Source organism: Camelus ferus, chromosome 12 (assembly GCF_009834535.1).
Source record: "Camelus ferus isolate YT-003-E chromosome 12, BCGSAC_Cfer_1.0, whole genome shotgun sequence".
In the NCBI taxonomy this organism is placed as follows: domain Eukaryota; kingdom Metazoa; phylum Chordata; class Mammalia; order Artiodactyla; family Camelidae; genus Camelus; species Camelus ferus.
Genome location: NC_045707.1, coordinates 41,051,694 through 41,069,657, shown reverse-complemented (window position 1 = coordinate 41,069,657; position 17,964 = coordinate 41,051,694). Strand labels below are relative to the sequence as shown.

The following is a 17,964-nucleotide window of genomic DNA, read 5'->3' as shown; positions in this document are numbered from 1 at the left end:
TGGCCAGTGACGGTGTTTTGACTCTTACTATTAGACTTTGTCTTTCTGCTAGCCATTTTATCTGTGCTTCCTCTAGGTCTTCTGCTCCCCAGCCCTCTTTTTTGTAGTCTTAAGCTTCCCCTCCTACAGGCTTGTTTGCACTCTACCCACAGCCTTGCAGCAGCATGAGCCCTGTTGGAATTTGTTGTTTATTTCTCTACTAAAAGAAGTTCATTCTGTTTCCTGGTAATGCAGAAGGCATCAGTTATATGTGATTTTATTTTCACTTTTTGTTTATCTTATGATTCTTGAGGATGTATGAAGAGATTCAGATTCTGGGGGCCACCATTGACCTCCATGTGCCAAACTCTCCCCCAAATCTTTCCTTATTTTTAAAATATCACCAAAGATGTATCCATGCCATTAGTCTTTTTAAAAAAATCTGTATGTTATTGATTTTTTCCTATTAGTCTTAATTTTATATTTCATTAATTTCTGCTTTATTACCTCCTTACCTCTACTTTCTTTTATTTTTCTTTTTCTAACTATTTTACATTAGACCCTTATATTGTTTGTTTTCAGCCTGTCTCCTTTCCAAGGTACTCATTTAAGATGACGAATTTCCCTCTATGTAGCTGAACTCCTCAAGTTGTGATAGGCAATATTTTCATTACCATGCAGTTCCAAGTATTTTAAAAACTTCATTATGAGTTCTTCCTTGACTTGTGAGTTGCTTAATGTGTGTTTTTAGCCTTTCAAGTAAATTTGGTTTTTAAAATTTATCTTTGGGATATTCTAAGTGGATGATACCCCCTTAATCTGAATCACACCTATGATTTGAAATGTGTTAACCTAACACAAGGTCTTTCTTAAAAATATTCTATTTGTGCTTGATAAGAATGAATATGCTGTAATTTGGAGGTGCTGAGTTCTAGATATGTCCAAGATATATCAAGCTTTCTAATTGTGTCATTCAAATCTTTTATATCTTTGCTAATATCGTTGTCTCCTTGGTCTAGGAATAACTGAGGAGTGATTGGATATGTGTTAAAATCTGATAGGGGATTTATAAATTTTTCCTTATAGTGCTATAGGCTTGATTTTTGTATCTTGAAGCTATTTAATTAGGTGTATGCAAGTTTAGAATGTATACATCTTCTGTCAGTTGGACCTTTAATCATTATGTGGGGACCCTAATAATGCTTTTTGTATTAAAATTCTATTTTGTTTGATAGCAATAAAATTTCCCCACATTTCTTTAATATTTATCTATATCTTTTCCTATCTGTTTACTTTCAAACTTTCCATATCCTTTTATATTTCATGTGTATCCAATAGTGTATATATCTGGTTTTGTTTTATGATAAATATAATCTCTTTCAATTGGTAAGTAAGTTTAGTCCATTAACATTTACTGTGACTAACTCATACTTTTGGGCTTCTTCCTACCAAATTTACTTGGTGTTTTTTTTTTTTTCTCCTTAGGTTTTTTTTTTTTTCCTTTTGTGCTTTGTGTTCAATGGAGTTTTTTGGTTTTGTTTTAATTTCACATTTTACTTTCCTCTACTGGCTTGGAAGTTACACACTAAATTTTTAGCTCTTGTGCTTTAACATTCACACAAAGTCTAATATTTTTTTAACATTTTTTATTGATTTATAATCATTTTACAATGTTGTATCAAATTCCAGTGTAGAGCACAATTTTTCAGTTATACATGAACATATATATATTCATTGTCACATTTTTTTCTCCGTGAGCTACCATAAGATCTTGTATATATTTCCCTGTATTATACAGTATAATCTTGTTTATCTATTCTACAATTTTGAAATCCCAGTCTATCCCTTCCCACCCTCCCCCCTCCTTGGCAACCACAAGTTTGTGTTCTATGTCTATGAGTCTATTTTTTGTATTTATGCTTTGTGTTTTTTCCACAAAGTCTAATATTAACCATTTCATTTTGAATACTTTTTCTCTGAACACTTTGAAACACTTTGATGCCACTCATCCCCTCCTGATTTATGTGCACTTGTTATCCACATTTTTCTGGCTTTATTCCTAAAAGTTAGACACTATTATTATTGTGAATATTAATATATACAGACAGTTGATAATTTACTTATGTATTTGCCAATTTCTGTGCTCAGAAATTATTTCTTTTTGGATCTTAGGCCAAGATCCAAAAAGGAGTAATTTGGCATCCTTTTCCTTCTTCCTGAAATAACATCCCTTAAAATTTCTCTTGGTAGTAAGCTTTCATTTTTCACTTACCAGAAATTGTCCTTATTTTGCCTTTATCTTGAAAGATCATTTTCTGAGTTGAAAGTTATTTCTTATCAGCACTTCAAATATATGCCTCCATTGATGCTGTTGAGTCTGCTCATTGTTGCTTCATAGGCAATTTATCAAGTTGTAGTTCCTTTTTTTTGACTCTTTTTTTTTTTTAATTGAAGTATAGTCAGTTTACAATCTTGTGTCAATTTCTGGTGTACAGCACCACGTTTCAGTCATACATGAGTATACATATATTCATTTTCATATTCTTTTTCACCGTAAGCTACTACAAGATATCGAATATAGTTCCCTGTGCTATACAGGATAAACTTGTTTATCTATTTTATATATACCAGCCAGTATCTGCAAATCTCAAACTCCCAATTTATCCCTTTCCACTCCCTTTCCCCCTGGTAACCATAAGTTTGTTTTCTATGTGTGTGAGTCTGTTTCTGTTTTGTAAATAAGTTCGTTTGTCTTTCTTTTTTTCTTTTTTTTTTTTTAGATTCAAGTTGTAGTTCCTTTTAATAATGGTCTGAATATTCTGTCTGGCTACTTTGTTTCTGGTGTCCTATAGTTTCATTACAATATGTCTAGATGTGGATTCTTATTTGTCCCCTTTGGTTCTTCATAGATCCATAGATTCATTTGTTTCATAGAAACAAATTTTGTGGAAAATTCTTAACTATTCTCTCTTCATTCTTCTAGGACTCTATTAAATTTTATTAGATCTTATTCTGTCTATGATATCTGTTAACTCCTACCAGTTATCTATTGCTACATAATAAACCACCCTAAAACTTTGTGGCTAAAAAAACACCATTTTATTTGTTCAGAAGTTCATGGGTCATTGCTTTGGACTGAACTCCCCTATAACTCATATGACAGCAGTCATCTGACAGACCTGTGGGGGCTGGAGGATCTGATATGTCTTTGCTTACATATTTGGGAGTTTGCAGGCTGTTGGTTCAGGTGCTTCAGTTCTCCTCCATGCGGGCTCTCCAGGAGGCTAGCTCTGGCTCATTCACATTAAGGTTTCAGGGTTCCAACTGAAGCCAAAAAAGGGCAAGCTCCAAAGCGCAAACACTTTTCAAGCCTCTGTACGTGTTCCACGTGCCAAAGCTATTCAAATATCCAAGCCCAACTTTAAAGAGTAGAAACATACAGTGGAAGAATGCATGCTTAGCATGTAGGAGGTCCTGGGTTCAATCCCCAGTACCTCCATTAAAAAATATATAATTAAAGCTAATTACCTCCCCTCTAAACAAATTTTTTAATTGAAGAAAAAAAGAGTAAAGACATAAATTCTAGTAAATTGATGGGAGGAGCAGCATAGTCATGTGCAAAAGTTTGTGCATACAGGGACAGGAAGGATTATTGTGACCATCTTTGCAAATAAGCTATCACAAATCTCTTTCATATTTTGCACTTCCCTATATCTCTGCTGAGATGTAGGTATTTATATTTGGTTAAGTCACTATATGAAATGCAGCCAAATGCAATTCTGAATGATATAGAAGTGCATAACAAATTTATTTTTTTACCTAGTTTGCAATTAACTAGAATGGACTATTACTGCAACAAATAAAACCATGTATAATGACTCAAACAAAATTTTATTTCTCCTTTAACAGTACTGGGCAAGTGAACAGGTCCTCAGGGCAGTTTTCATCCATGTGGTCAGTCAGGGACCAAAGCTGATGGAAACTGCCATCTTCAACATGTGACTTCCAAGTTTGCCCTAGACATGGTCTCCATCACAGCCAGCTGGAAGGGAAGTTTTTATGGGCTAGGCTTGGAAGTGGCACACATCATTTCAGCTCACATTTTATTGGCTAGAAAGCAGCCACCTAGTCACACCTAACAGCAAGGAAGGCTTGCAAATGTTGCTCAGCTGAGGGCCCAGAAGAGAAGAACAAGGATTTAGGTGAGTAGCTAGCAATCACTTCTTCTACCAAAAGGAATTCCAAAATCTTAGAAGTTAAGTATAATATTATTCAAGGAGAAACTCATAAAAATGGTTTAAAATGTTACATAAAAATCTAGGACAAAATTAAATTTGGCTTTGACACTCATTAACTATGAGACCTTGGTCAAATGATTTGACTTCTTTAACCTCTGTTTCTTTCTTCACTAGCATAATAGACATAATAATAGTATTTACCTCATAGAATTGTGGATTTTAAAAAGTGAAATGATGCATAAAAACTCTTAGTAGGCATTCAGTAGCATATAGCAAGTACTCAATAGATATAAGCTATCAATATTGAGAATGTTATAATGGTACTTGTTGAGTCACTGGTAGACTATTGTCTGAATATCAAACATGATTGTCTACCAATGCCAGACATATTTAATAACATTAAAATTTTTCTAAAAATTAGAGTTAATATTTTACCAGCAAATGTATGTTTTCGGGTGGAAAATAGAACAGTGTTTTCAAATATGAGTTACTTAGATTATATAAAACATCACAAGGCATTTGAGTCTTTCAGGAAGTATTTCCCAAAAAAGACCTAAGAAGTTGACAGCTATTCAATCAAAAGGAAAAGGACCCTGTGTTAGTCACTGTTCTCACAATCTTGAGGCCAGCCTTTCACATGTTGTCCTGTCCAGTTCTGCCTGTAATTGGCAAATTATATTGATTTTTGTTAAAAGTTTAGTGAATTGACACTTTGCACATCAAACAGAACAACTTCCCAGACATCCCTTTAACCAGGGAGCCCTTTCCTTCCAAGATCCCCTAGGAGAGCTTCATGGCAGTTGCCACTTCCCTCCCACACCACCTCTTACTTACTCACCTCCCCGCTACACCTCTAGTTTTCCTCTTTCCTATTACCCTAGATCTTCCCTTTTGGGTCACTTGGTCACTTTCTTCTGTAAACAATATAACTTTCATGCTTCTGTTGCATTCCCCCCCTGTAACTCCATTCTCCAAAACAAAGGAGCCTCCTTGGAAAGTTTGAAAAGGACAAATTATACGTAACTTAATATTTTTGCAATCACAGTTGAAAACAAAGCTTAATTTGGGAAATTCAACTTCCAAGCAGCCTTAATCTGAACCTCTTGGTCACTCCTGTTCATTCACTGAACACTATGGCATCTGACAATCTCCTCACGCTGGCTCCTGCCTTCATCCTTTGGCCTCTCAGTTCAAGGTCCTTGTCTAAAGTGACCTGCCCCTGCACTCCATGTAAAGCCCTCCAACTCCTATGGCTGCACCTGAAGATGCTCCGCCTTCAAAGTTCCTCCCTCAGAACAATTCCTCCTACCTTTCCAGCTCACTGAGTCTCCTCTGTTCCCACCATAACCATTTGCCAGACTCATCAGGACTTCCAGCCCATTAGCTTTTAACTTTTCCTCTCTTCATGAGTCCCCCTCTTGTTGTCTTAGGCTCAAACCCTACCGTCGCACTCAGTCTCTTGCAAACGACAAACACACTTTCACTGTGTTGTCTGGCAAAGTGTTATTCTCGCAAAAAGCCTCCTATCTTTCTCTGTGCCTACCCCAGCTCTGTTGCCGCTGAAGAAAAGCACCTAATGGGGCAAATGTGTAACACTGAAAATTTGAGTTCTAGCTTCAGTCAGGCCCCTAACATTGCCCCCAGTTCTCCCATTTCCCTGTAGTCAATTCATTCTCCAGGAAGTGTTTTCTATTCAACTTTCAACCCTGCCATCCCCACTTCATACTTAGTATTTGATCTTCCTGTTTTTTTCTGAGGTAATAGTTCAGACTGAAACCCCCAAAGCTTCTGCCATCAAAGTTACAACCTACCTTCATCTATTTCCATTCTTTGTTCCCCTGAGACTAACAGAGATGTCCCTCCTCCTGTGTTCTGAGTTCTAATGGCCTCTTGTCTTCCAAGAATCTTAGACTGTCCATTATTTTTCTTTCTCTGTTCTGTTCCCTCCCATTAACATTTACAAATATTCAAATCTCTCAACTTAAATTCCTGGGCCTTATTTCCCAATAAACTGCTGCTCCCCTCTCTTCCTCTTAGCAGCCAAAGTTCTAGGAAAAAAATATCTAAAATCAATGCCTCAATTTCCTCTCCTCCCATGTATGCTTTTTAAACCAATTTTGGCCCCTCCCACCTCTTCAAAACAGTGGTGGCTCTGAAGTGACCAGTGAGCTCCATATTGCTAAATCAGATGAACATTTTCTGGCCCTTACCTCACTCGACTCTCAGCAACAGTCAGACCTGTCAACCACTCTTTTTTCTTCCCTTACTCTTGTCTTCCTTTGGCTTCCATAGCTACACCCTCTTATTATGGCAACTTCTCAGCACTTTGCTAGTTCTTCTTTCAATACTCCTTTAGATGTTAGAGTTCCCCAGGAATTTGTTTTACTCTTTTTCTTCCCCTCAGTTTGTACTTTCTCTAAATGTACATACACACACACACACACACACACACATATGGCTTCAAATATCAGTTTTTCATGGCTTCAGATATCAGTTATTCAAACTGTGGTTCACGGGCCAGCCTGTATCAGGATCACTCGGAGAGGATGAAGCGGGTCATGTGGTGGAAAGGGGTGTTAAAATTCAGATTCCAAGGCCCCATCAAAGTCCTTCTAAATTAACTCTATGGGTAGAGACTGGGGATCTGCATTTTAAATAAATTCTCCAATGTCACATGACTATAGTTTGCAACCCTAATTTGACTTGTCACATTAACAAGGACAGCTCAACATCTCCACCTGCTGACTTATTAAAGCCATTGCCTTATTTTCTCAAATGTTAGGAAACATAAAAATGTGAAGAAAAAAAAAAAAACAAAATAGGGAACAAAAAAGATGAAAGAATTATCTGCCCCATGAATAATCACAATTGGATTATGTCATCTTTTGACTTTCCTAGCTCCAAATGAGAACTCGTCTATATTTGGGTTATAAATTTTAATCTTTATCCAACTAAATAAAAACACAAGAATTGGAATGAATATTTCATCATACAGAGTCTCTTAAAATGGAAATAAGGGCATTTTATGGATTTTCAAAGTTAGCTTTCCTGGGGTTGGCTAATAAAAAGCATTCTCCTTTCCAATAAAAATTAAATATTGGGTCATCATAATTTGACCTAATACTTGCTGTTAAATTGTTGTAGTTATAAAAGTAAAATATTCTTTCTAAAACAAATTTTAGAAGATAAATAATTTATTAAGGAAATGAAAATCACTTATAATCTCTCTACCAAGAGACAATACACAATTTAAAATTGGAGGTATTATTTCCTTTCTTCTGTATATATATATGTGTGTGTGTATATATGTATATATATATATGTATTTTCTGCCAAATAACTTAAAAAATTTGACTGTTGTATCTGTCTTAGTTTAGTACCAGTTCTGCATTTTTTTTTCCTGTTTTTAATCATGTATTTTACCTCTCTAAGATTTGACAAAGACTTTAGGATTTTATTGACTTTGATCCCACTTAAGAGACTGCCTAGTACAAGACTGCCTAATTCTTAGAAGATCACATTGGTTTGGTTTGGTTTTTTTTTTACAGCGTGGTAATTTGAATCTTTTTTTTTTTTTAACATACAATTGATTTACAATGTTGTGTTAGTTACTGGCGTACAGCATAGTGATTCAGCTATACATATATTCTTTTTCATATTCGTTTTCATTATACGTTATTACAAGCTATTGAATATAGGTCCCTGAGCTATACAGTAGGACTTTTTTCTTGATCTGTTCTGTATATAGTAGCTTGTATCTGTGAATCCCAAACTCCCAATTTATCCTTCCCCCAGCCCTTTCCCCTTGATAATCATAAATTTGTTTTCTATGAAAAGATCATATTGTTAATACTGCTCCATATATATCATCACCCATTTACTCCTTGTAATTACCTGGATTCCTGACAAAATATTTTCTCATTTTTTTCTTTTTATTGTTGCAATTTTTTAAATTATTGAAATATAGATGATTTGCAATATTGTATTAGTTTCAGGTGTATAGCATAGTGATTCAGTATTTTTTTAGTATTCTGTTATAGGTTATTATAAAATAATGGGTATAATTCTGGTGCTACAGAGTATATCCTTGTTGCTTACCTATGTTATATATATTAGTTTGTATCTGTTATTCTTATACCCCTAATTTGTCTCTCCTCGCTTCCCTCTACCCCTTTGCTAACCACAAGTTTGTTTTCTATATCTGTGAGTCTGTTTGTTTTGCATATACATTCATTTGTATTTTATAGATTCCATATGTACATGATATCGCATAGTATTTGCCTTTCTGCCTTATTTCACTAAGTACAATATTCCACATTGCTGCAAATAGCGGTATTTCATTCTTTTTATGGATGAATAATATTCCATTGTATATACATATACCACATATTCTTTAACCAATCATCTGTTGATTTGCACTTGGGTTGCTTCCCTGTCTTGGTTATTGTAAATAGTGCTGCTATGAACATTGGAGTACATGTATCTGTTTGAATTACTTTTTTTTTTGTTTTTTTCTGGGTATATGCCTAGGAGTGGGATTGCTGGATGATATGGTAGTTATATTTTTAGTGTTTTGAGGAACCTCCATACTGTTTTCCACAGGGACTGTGCCAGTGTACCTTCCCACCAACAGTGTATGAGGGTTCCCTTTCCTCCACATCCAACATTTGTTATTTTTAACATGATAGCTATTTCTGACAGGTGTGAAGTGATACCGTATTGTGGTTTTGATTTGCATTTCCCTGATGATTAGCGATGTTGAACATCTTTTCATGTGCCTGTTGGCCATTTATGTCTTCTGAGGAAAAATATGTATTCAGATTCCCCTCCTCTCCCTTTTTTATCCCTTAACAGAGGCACTGGGGATTGAACATATGCACACCGAGCATATGTTCCACCACTGAGCTATACACCCCAACCCCGAGTCTTCTAATTTTTTTATTGGATTGTTTTTTGGTTTTTTTTTTTTTTTTTTTTTTTTTTTTTTGCTGTTGGGTTGTATGAGCTGTTTTTATAGTTTGAATATTAACCCCTTATTGACCACATCATTTGCAAATATTTTCTCCCATTCCATAGGTTGTCTTTTCTATTTGTCAGTGGTTTCCTTGGCTATGCAGTAGCTTTTAAGTTTAATTAGGCCCCACTTGTTTGTTTTTGCTTTCATTTCTGTTGCCTTAGGAGACTGATCCAAGAAAATATTGCTGCAATTTATGTCAAAGACTGTTTCATCTATGTTTTCTTCTAGAAGTTTTATGGTTTCAGGTGTTACATTAGGATCTTTAAACCATTTAAGTTTATTTTTATATATGGTATAGAGGAATGTTCTAATCTCATCATTTTACATGCAGCTGTCCAGTTTTCCTAGCACCACTTGTTGAAGAGACTGTCTTTTCTCCATTGTATATTCTTGTCTCCTTTGTCATAGATTGACAGTAGATGTCTGCGTTTATTTCTTTTTTTTAAATTTTATTTTATTGAGTTATAGTCAGTTTACAATGTTGTATCAATTTCCAGTGTAGAACACAATTTTTCAGTTATACATGAACATACATATATTCATTGTCTCATCCTTTTTCACCGTGAGCTGCCACAAGATCTTGTATACATTTCTCTGTGCTATACAGTATAATCTTGTTTATCTATTCTATATATACCTGTCAGTATCTACAAATTTCGAACTCCCAGTCTATGCCTTCCCACCCCTCTCCCTGCTGGCAACCACAGGTTTGTATTCTATGTCTATGAGTCTGTTTGTTTTGTATTTATGTTCATTTGTCTTTTTCTTTCATTCTTTTTTTTTTTTTTTTAGATTCCACATATGAATGATTGCATATGGTATTGTTCTTTGCCTTTCTGGCTTACTTCACTTAGAATGACATTCTCCAGGAACATCCATGTTGCTGCAAATGGCGTTACGTTGTCATTTTTATGACTGGATAGTATTCCATTGTATAAATATACCACTTCTTCTTTATCCAGTCATCTGTTGATGGACATTTAGGCTGTTTCCATATCTTGGCTATTGTAAATAATGCTGCTATGAACATTGTATGTGCAGGTGTCATTTTGAAGTAGGCTTCCTTCTGGATATATGCCCAGGAGAGGGATTACTGGGTCATATGGTAAGTCTATTCCTACTCTTTTGAGGAATCTCCATACTGTTTTCCACAGTGGCTGCACTAAACTGCATTCCCACCAGCAGTGAAGGAGGGTTCCCTTTTCTCCACAGCCTCTCCAGCATTTATCATTTGTGGACATTTGAATGGTGGCCATTCTGACTGGTGTGAGGTGATACCTCATTGTAGTTTTGCATTTCTCTGATAATTAGTGATATTGAGCATTTTTTCATGTGCCTTTTAATCATTTGTATTTCTTCATTGGAGAATTGCTTGTTTAGGTCTTCTGCCCATTTTTGGATTCGTTGTTTGTTTTATTCTTATTAAGTCATATGAGCTGCTTATATATTCTGGAGATCAAGCCTTTGTCAGTTTCATCTTTTGCAAAAATTTTCTCCCATTCCTTAGGTTGTCATTTTGTTTTGGTTATGGTTTCCTTTGCTGTGCGAAAGCTTGTAGGTTTAACTAGGTCCCATTTGTTTATTCTTGCTTTTATTTCTATTGCTTGGGTAGACTGCCCTAGGAGAACATTTTTGAGATGTATGTCAGATAATATTTTGCCTATGCTTTCTTCTAGGGGGTTTATTGTATCTTGTCTTATGTTTAAGTCTTTGATCCACTTTGAGTTGATTTTTGTGTATGGTGTAAGGGAGTGTTGTAGCTTCATTGATTTACATGCTGCTGTCCAGTTTTCCCAACACCATTTGCTGAAGAGACTGTCTTTATTCCATTGTATGTTCTTTCCTCCTTTGTCAAAGATTAGTTGACCAAAATTTTGTGGGTTCATTTCTGGGCTCTCTATTCTGTTCCATTGGTCTATATGTGTGTTTTTGTACCAATACCATGCTGTCTTGATTGCTGTAGCTCTGTAGTATTGTCTGAAGTCTGGGAGGGTTATTCCTCCAGCCTCTTTCTTTTTCTTCAGTAATGTTTTGGCAATTCTAGGTCTTTTGTGGTTCCATATAAATTTTATTATGATTTATTATAATTTTTATTATGATAAATTTTATTATGATTTGTTCTAGTTCTGTGAAATATGTCCTGGGTAATTTGATAGGGATTGCATTAAATCTGTAGATTGCCTTGAGTAATATGACCATTTTAACAATATTGATCCTTCCAGTCCAGGAGCATGAGATATCTTTTCATTTTTTAAAGTCTTCTTTAATTTCCTTAATCAGTGTTTTACAGTTCTCCGTGTATAAGTCTTTCACCTCCTTGGTTAGATTTATTCCTAGGTATTTTATTACTTTGGGTGCTATTTTAAAGGGGATTGTTTCTTTACTTTCTTTTTCTGTTGATTCATCATTATTGTAAAGAAATGCAACTGATTTTTGAACGTTAATCTTGTAACCTGCTACCTTGCTGAATTCTTTGATCAGCTCTAGTAGTTTTTGTGTGGACGTTTTAGGGTTTTCTATAACTTCTGTCTTTTTCTTGTCTGATGGCGATGTCTGATTGCTGTGGCTAGGGCTTCCAATAATGTGGGAAATAGAGGTGGTGAAAGTGGGCATCCTTGTCTTGTTCCTGAATTTAGCAGGAAGGCTTTCATCTTTTCACCATTGAGTATTATGTTGGCTGTGGGTTTGTCGTATACGGACTTCACTGTATTGAAGTAAGTTCCTTCTGTACCCACTTTGAGAGTTTTTAATGAATGGATGTTGATATTTGTCAAATGCTTTTTCTGCATCTGAGATGATCATGTGATTTTGTCTTTTGTTAATGGTGTATCACATCGATTTGCATATGTTGAAACATCCTTGTGACTCTGGAATAAATCCAACTTGATGGTGTATGATTCTTTTGCATATTGGTGGATTCCGTTTCCTAGTATTGTGGAGGATTTTTACATCTATATTCATCAGAGATGTTGGCTTTTTAATCTTTTTTTGTAGTATCTTTGTCGGGTTTTGATATTGGGGGTGATGGTGCCCTCATAAAATGAATTTGGATGTGTTCTCCCCTCCATTTTTTTTGTAATAGTTTGAGAAGGATAGGTATTAGTTCTCTTTTAAATGTTTGGCAGAATTCCCCTATGAAGCTGTCTGGTCCTGATTTTTGTTTGCTGGGAGTTTCTTTGTTTTTGTTTTATTACAGATTCAACTTCACTTCTAGTGATTGGTCTGTTCAAATTGTTTCTTCTTGACTCAGTCTTGGCAGGACGTATGTTTCTAGAAATTTGTTCATTTCTCCTAGGTTGTCCAATTTGTTGGCATATAAGTGTTTATAGTGTCATCTTATGCTTTTTTATATCTGTATGATATTGGTTGTTGTTTCTCCTCTTTTGTTTCTTTATTTGGGTCCTCTCTTTTCTTGGTGAGCCTTGCTAAAGATTATCAATTTTATCTTTTCAAAAAACTACCTCTGGGTTTTGTTAATCTTCTCTTATTGATCTTTTGATCTCTATTTTATTTATTTCCTGCTGATCTTTCTCCCTTCTGCTGACTTTGGGCTTTGTTCTTTTTCTAATTTTTAATGTAGTGAGTTAGGTTGTTTATTTGAGATTTTTCTTGTTTCTTGAGGGAGGTCTGGAACGCTATGAACTTCCCTCTTAGAAATACTTTTGCTGGTGCTTGCTTTGGAAGCACATACACTAAAATTGGAATGATACAGAGAAGATTAGCATGGCCCCTGCAGAAGGATGGCATGCAAATTCGTGAAGTGTTCCATAATTTTTAAAGAAGAAATCAAGTGCTGTTGGCAGCTCGTTTTGGGAGGGAGGGAGGGAGAGAGAGAGAAAGAGAGAGAGAAAGAAAGAAAGAAAGATCTGCTGTATTGTACAGATTTTGAAAAGTTGTGTTTTCACTTTTTTTGCCTTGAGGTATTTTTCTTATTTCGTCTTTGATTTCATCATTAACCAATTGGTTTTTTTCTTTTTTACTAGCATGTGGTTTAGTTTGTTCTTTTTTCTTTTCTGTAATTGATTCCTACTTTCATACTGCTGTAATCAGAAAAAAATGCTTGATATAATTTCTATCCTTTTAAATCTGTTAGGCTTGTTTTGTGGCCTAGTATGTGATCTATCCTGGAGAACATTGCGTATGCACTTGTAAAAAATGTGTATTCTGCTTTTTTTGGATATAGTATCTTGTAGATATCAGTGAAGTCTAATTGGTCTATTGTATCATTTAAGACTTCTGTTGCCTTATTGATTTTTCTCTCTGGATTGTCTGTCCGTTGATGTCAGTGGGGTGTAAAGTCTCCTACTGTTTTGCTGCCAATTTCTCCCTTTGTTAGTATTTGCTTTATCTATCTAGGTGCTCCTGTATTGGGTGCATATATGTTAACAAGTATAATATCCTCTTCCTGTATTGATCCCTTTATCATTATATAATGCCCTTCTTTGTCCTTCATTATAGCTCTTGTTTTAAAGTTTAAAATTGTTTGATATGAATATTGCTACCCTCACTTTGTTGTCATTTCTACTTGCATGAAGTATTTTTTCCATCCACTCACTTTTAGTCTGTATGTCTTTTGCCGTGACCTGAGTCTTTTGTAGGAAGCATATTGAAAGGTCTTGTTTTTTTTATCCAATCAGCCACCCTATGTCTTTTGATTGGAGCATTTAATCCATTGACATTTAAAGTAATTATTAATAGGTATATACTTATTGCCATTTTATTCCTTGTTTTCCAGTTGTTTTTGGAGTTCTTCTGTATTCTTTTTGTTTCTTCCATTGTAGTTTGATGGTTATCTTTCGTAGTATGCTTGAGTTCCTTTCTTCCTGCTTTTTGTGAATCTGTTGTAGGTTTTTGATTTGTGGTTACCATAGGGTTCATATATGTTGACCCATAATTATATCTACTTGCTCTAAAATGATAATCATTTAAGTTCAAATACAATTCTAAAAGATCTACATTTTTTACTCTCCCCCTCCACATTTTGTTTTTGATGTCATGTTTTTTTATCTTCATGCTCATCCTTTTACTGTTTATTATAGTTGCTTTTCAATTTTTAAAATTTAAATTTATGTACTGGCTTATTTAAGTGATCTTTAATTCTTATTATATATTTGCCTTTCCTATTGGGATTTACCCTTTCAGAGAACTTTCAACATTTAGAGTAGATTTGTATTGCTGGTTTCTTTTAAGTTTTGCCTATCTGAGAAATTCGTTATCTCTCATTCTATTCTAAATGATAATCTTGCTGGGTAAAGTATCCTAGGTTGCAGGATTTTCCCTTTTAGGACTTTAAATATATCATGTCACTCCCTTTGGGTCTGCAAAGTTTCTGCTGAGAGATCAGCTGAAAGTCTTATGGGGACTTCCTTGAAAATATGACTCTTTTTTTCTCTTGTTGCCTTTAGAATTCTCTTTATTTTTTGCCATTTTAATTATGTGTCTTAGTGTGGGTCTCTTTGGGTTCATCTTGTTTGGGACCCTCTGTGCTTCCTGTACCTTGGTATGTTTCCTTCTTTAGCTTTGGGAATTTTCAGGTATAATTTCTTCAAGTACATTTTCAATACCCTCTCTCTTCTCCTTCTGGAACCTTTATAAATGTGAATGTTGGCATGTGTTATATTATCTCATAGATCTTATGTTCCTTTAGTTTTTTGTTTGTTTGTTTGTTTTTGATCTGTCTGCTTTTCTGATTGATTTCCATTATTCAATCTTCCAGATCACTTACGTGTTCTTCTGTTACGGTAGTTGGCTACTCATTGCTTCTAGAGTGCTTTTTATCTCAGAAATTTATCTATTTTTGATTGAGTCTTAAGTTTCTAGTTCCTTGTTAAAATGGTTTGTGATCAGATCAATTCTCCTAATTCAGTTAGCATTTTTATAACCAACTTCTTGAATTCATTGTCTGGTAGATTCTCTGTGGCATTACTTTTCCAGGGGTTTTCTCTTGCTCTTTTAATTGAGAATAGTTCCTCTGCCTTTTCATTTTACTTAACTTTCTCTGTTTCTATGAATTTAGGTTAAACAGTTATCTGTTGTGGTCCTGAAGCATGTTTTTATGTGGGAGCATCCTTATGTAGACTGTATGTGCCCAGTGTCCTTGGTGTGAGGGCTGGATTTGATGTGGATGCAAGCCATATCTTTCCTCAGGGTGTACTGTCTACTATCACCTTGATAAGGGGTGTGGCTGGTGTTGGCAGGGCTAAAGCCTGCACAGAGTATGTCGCAGGACTTCCTGTCTGCTCAGTAGCTGGAGTGGGGTCTGCTCCCAAGTGGCTCAAGTGGATGCCCCGAGGGTCAGGCTTGAGCTGGCTCTGCTCCCTTTAAGTGTGTGTTTTTCCTTCTTCCCACACTAGGGCTTTGCTCAAAAGGAGAAGAGTGCTGAAGCAAGCAGGGCTCTACTCTGACACAACCCAAGGTTGCATCTTTTCCCTTGTTGTGATAGTCCCAGATCTAATATAAGGTTGTGGCATGGAGTGGGCAGGGCCAGAGTATTCACTTAGCTGGGGCTCATGGTGTTGTGGTTGTGAGAATTGGAGAATCCAGGCTGCCCTCAGAAGTCTGAGCTAATTCTGTGACACTGTTTGAGTAAACACCAACAATGGCCTCTGCTACCCCACCTGGACCACATCCCAGGCCCCCAGGGCCACCTTTGCACCTAGATCAAGTGTTTTCCCAAGAACCAGCTGCCCTAGATCCAGTGCCAATCTGTGGTGTGGAGTGACCAGAGCCAGGGTGTTCATTGAGTTCAGATTGGGGGGGCACATTAGGACAGCAGCTACTAGGGCAGACCTCTCTCCACCCTGTGTGAGGGCAAGCCAACACCCATGGACTTATGGAGTCTAAGCTGCTTCTCTCTTCTGTGTAGGATGTCCAGTCTGTGGCTCGACCCCACTCCCCAGGGCAAGAGTGCTTTTGCAATTTCGCCTCTCCTCTGAGTCCCCTCCCAGGGGCACAGGTCTCAACCTGATGCTTTTCTTCCTGTCCAGCCTATGTGGGAAGACTTCTTGCAGCCTTGGTGGACAGAAGTTATTCTGCAAGTTTCCAGTTAGTTTTCTGTGAGAATTGTTCCACACGTAGATGTATTTTTGATCTACATTTTCTTTTGGGAGAAGTGAGCTCCACATGCTCTTACTCCACCATCTTGATCCCCCTCCCTCACTTTCTTTAGTCAACAGTATTGTAGAACCTTGTCAAGGTTGTTTGAAAGCCTAAATGTTATATCCCTTATTTCCTGAGTCATAGTCTCAAAGGACTCAAGGTGATAATAGCCAGTCTTTTAGAAAATTTCTCAGTAGATGAACTATTGGTGATGGGCCTGGAGGTATGAATAGGAGTTTAACAGGTAAGAAGGAAAAGCCAGGTCGAACAGTAAGAACAGCATCTGCAAGGAAATAAAAGTACACAGCATGTTTGGAAAATGCAATGAGGCTGGCACAATTTGTGGCCAGGGTGAGACTGGCAGGGGAGGAAAGCAGAAGGAAGATCAGAAAGAGAAGTAGGGACCAGTTGTGGACCATAACAGCCATAACTGTGTACTGGTTCTGGAGCATTTATTATGGGGCAGGTATTGTACTGATTCTGTACATACATTTCTTTGAATCCCTTCAATAATGAGAAAATTATAAGGTTCACTGTATTCTAATCAACAGATTTGACTTTTCCAGTTTCTTTCAAATATGGCAGCTTGCCTTAAACTTGAGTAATTAATCCAGAAACCTGGTCTTCACATGCACTCAGTCTTTGTTCTATGAAGCTGGAGTGTTTCACCAGGATGCTGGTATTTCTGTCAGACCAGCATCCTTTCCCCCTTCTTTTTGATAAAAGTCTCCATCCCTTGGCCATAGAATCTAGACTGAGCCAGTTATGTAACTCATCTCCACCAGGGTTTTCTATATTGGAGCCAGAAAAGAAGCTTCCTCCTCACTGGGGGATGTGAGCCAGGACTTTCCACAACCCCACTGTGGGAAGAAAAGCTGACACGCAGAGAAGAGCAAGGATGGGTAGTGTTGAGCCATAGTCCTGGCAGGTATCTGTCTCCTGTACCTCCTTTTCCTTAAGCAGGTTGTTAGATTTGTGCATGTAGCACACAGAATGTGCTCAATAGGATGTAGCTGTTATCTGGGAAAGTGGGAAGGAGGAGCAATTAGCCTGATGAGGTCTCCTTCACCTCCCCCTTACTTCTGTCTCCAGGAAGTCTAGGATTTGCTTTAAAATACATCAACAAAGAAATACAGAGCAAACAAATGTGGCAAAATGTTGATAACTATTGATGGATCAGAAGGCATTATGCTAGACTGTCTAAATTTTTCTTAATTTCAATGAATCTTGCTTTCTTTTTAAAAAAAAAAACTTATCATGCAGTTTCTCTCTTTGATCCTACTGATTAGATATTTTCTGAGTGGACCTGGCTGATCATAAAGTATTGATCCTTCAGGGAATTAACTAATTTGGCTCACTAGCGTTTCGTCTGGGATTCTTAGGAGGTAGAACTGGCCTACAGTTTTCCTTTCTTGAGGTAACTGCATCAGGCTTTGGTGTGGAGTTGTGTTGATCTCAAGAGATGAATTGGATGTTTTCCTTCTCTTTTCTACACTCTGGAAGAATCTGTGGGCATTGGGGCTATTCCTTCCTTAAATGTTCTGATCTGAGCTGTTATTAAACTCTTGATCTGTTAGTCATTATTTGCATGCTTTTTGGTATATGTGGAAATAATTTTTAAAATAACCACTA

At 36.4% G+C, this 17,964-nt stretch overlaps 1 long non-coding RNA gene and 1 other non-coding gene across 2 annotated transcripts; one reads left to right on the top strand and one right to left on the bottom strand.

Annotated features, from left to right (window-relative positions):
- Window positions 1–2,556: 2,556 nt before the first annotated feature.
- Window positions 2,557–8,552, bottom strand: LOC116667701. The gene is made up of 3 exons (XR_004324693.1): window positions 8,294–8,552; window positions 3,662–3,665; window positions 2,557–2,569 (listed from the first exon to the last, which is right to left on the bottom strand). It is a non-coding gene; the product is annotated as an uncharacterized LOC116667701 (long non-coding RNA).
- Window positions 8,553–12,902: 4,350 nt separating this feature from the next.
- Window positions 12,903–13,009, top strand: LOC116667853. Its single transcript, XR_004324907.1, has one exon. It is a non-coding gene; the product is annotated as a U6 spliceosomal RNA (small nuclear RNA).
- Window positions 13,010–17,964: the final 4,955 nt, after the last annotated feature.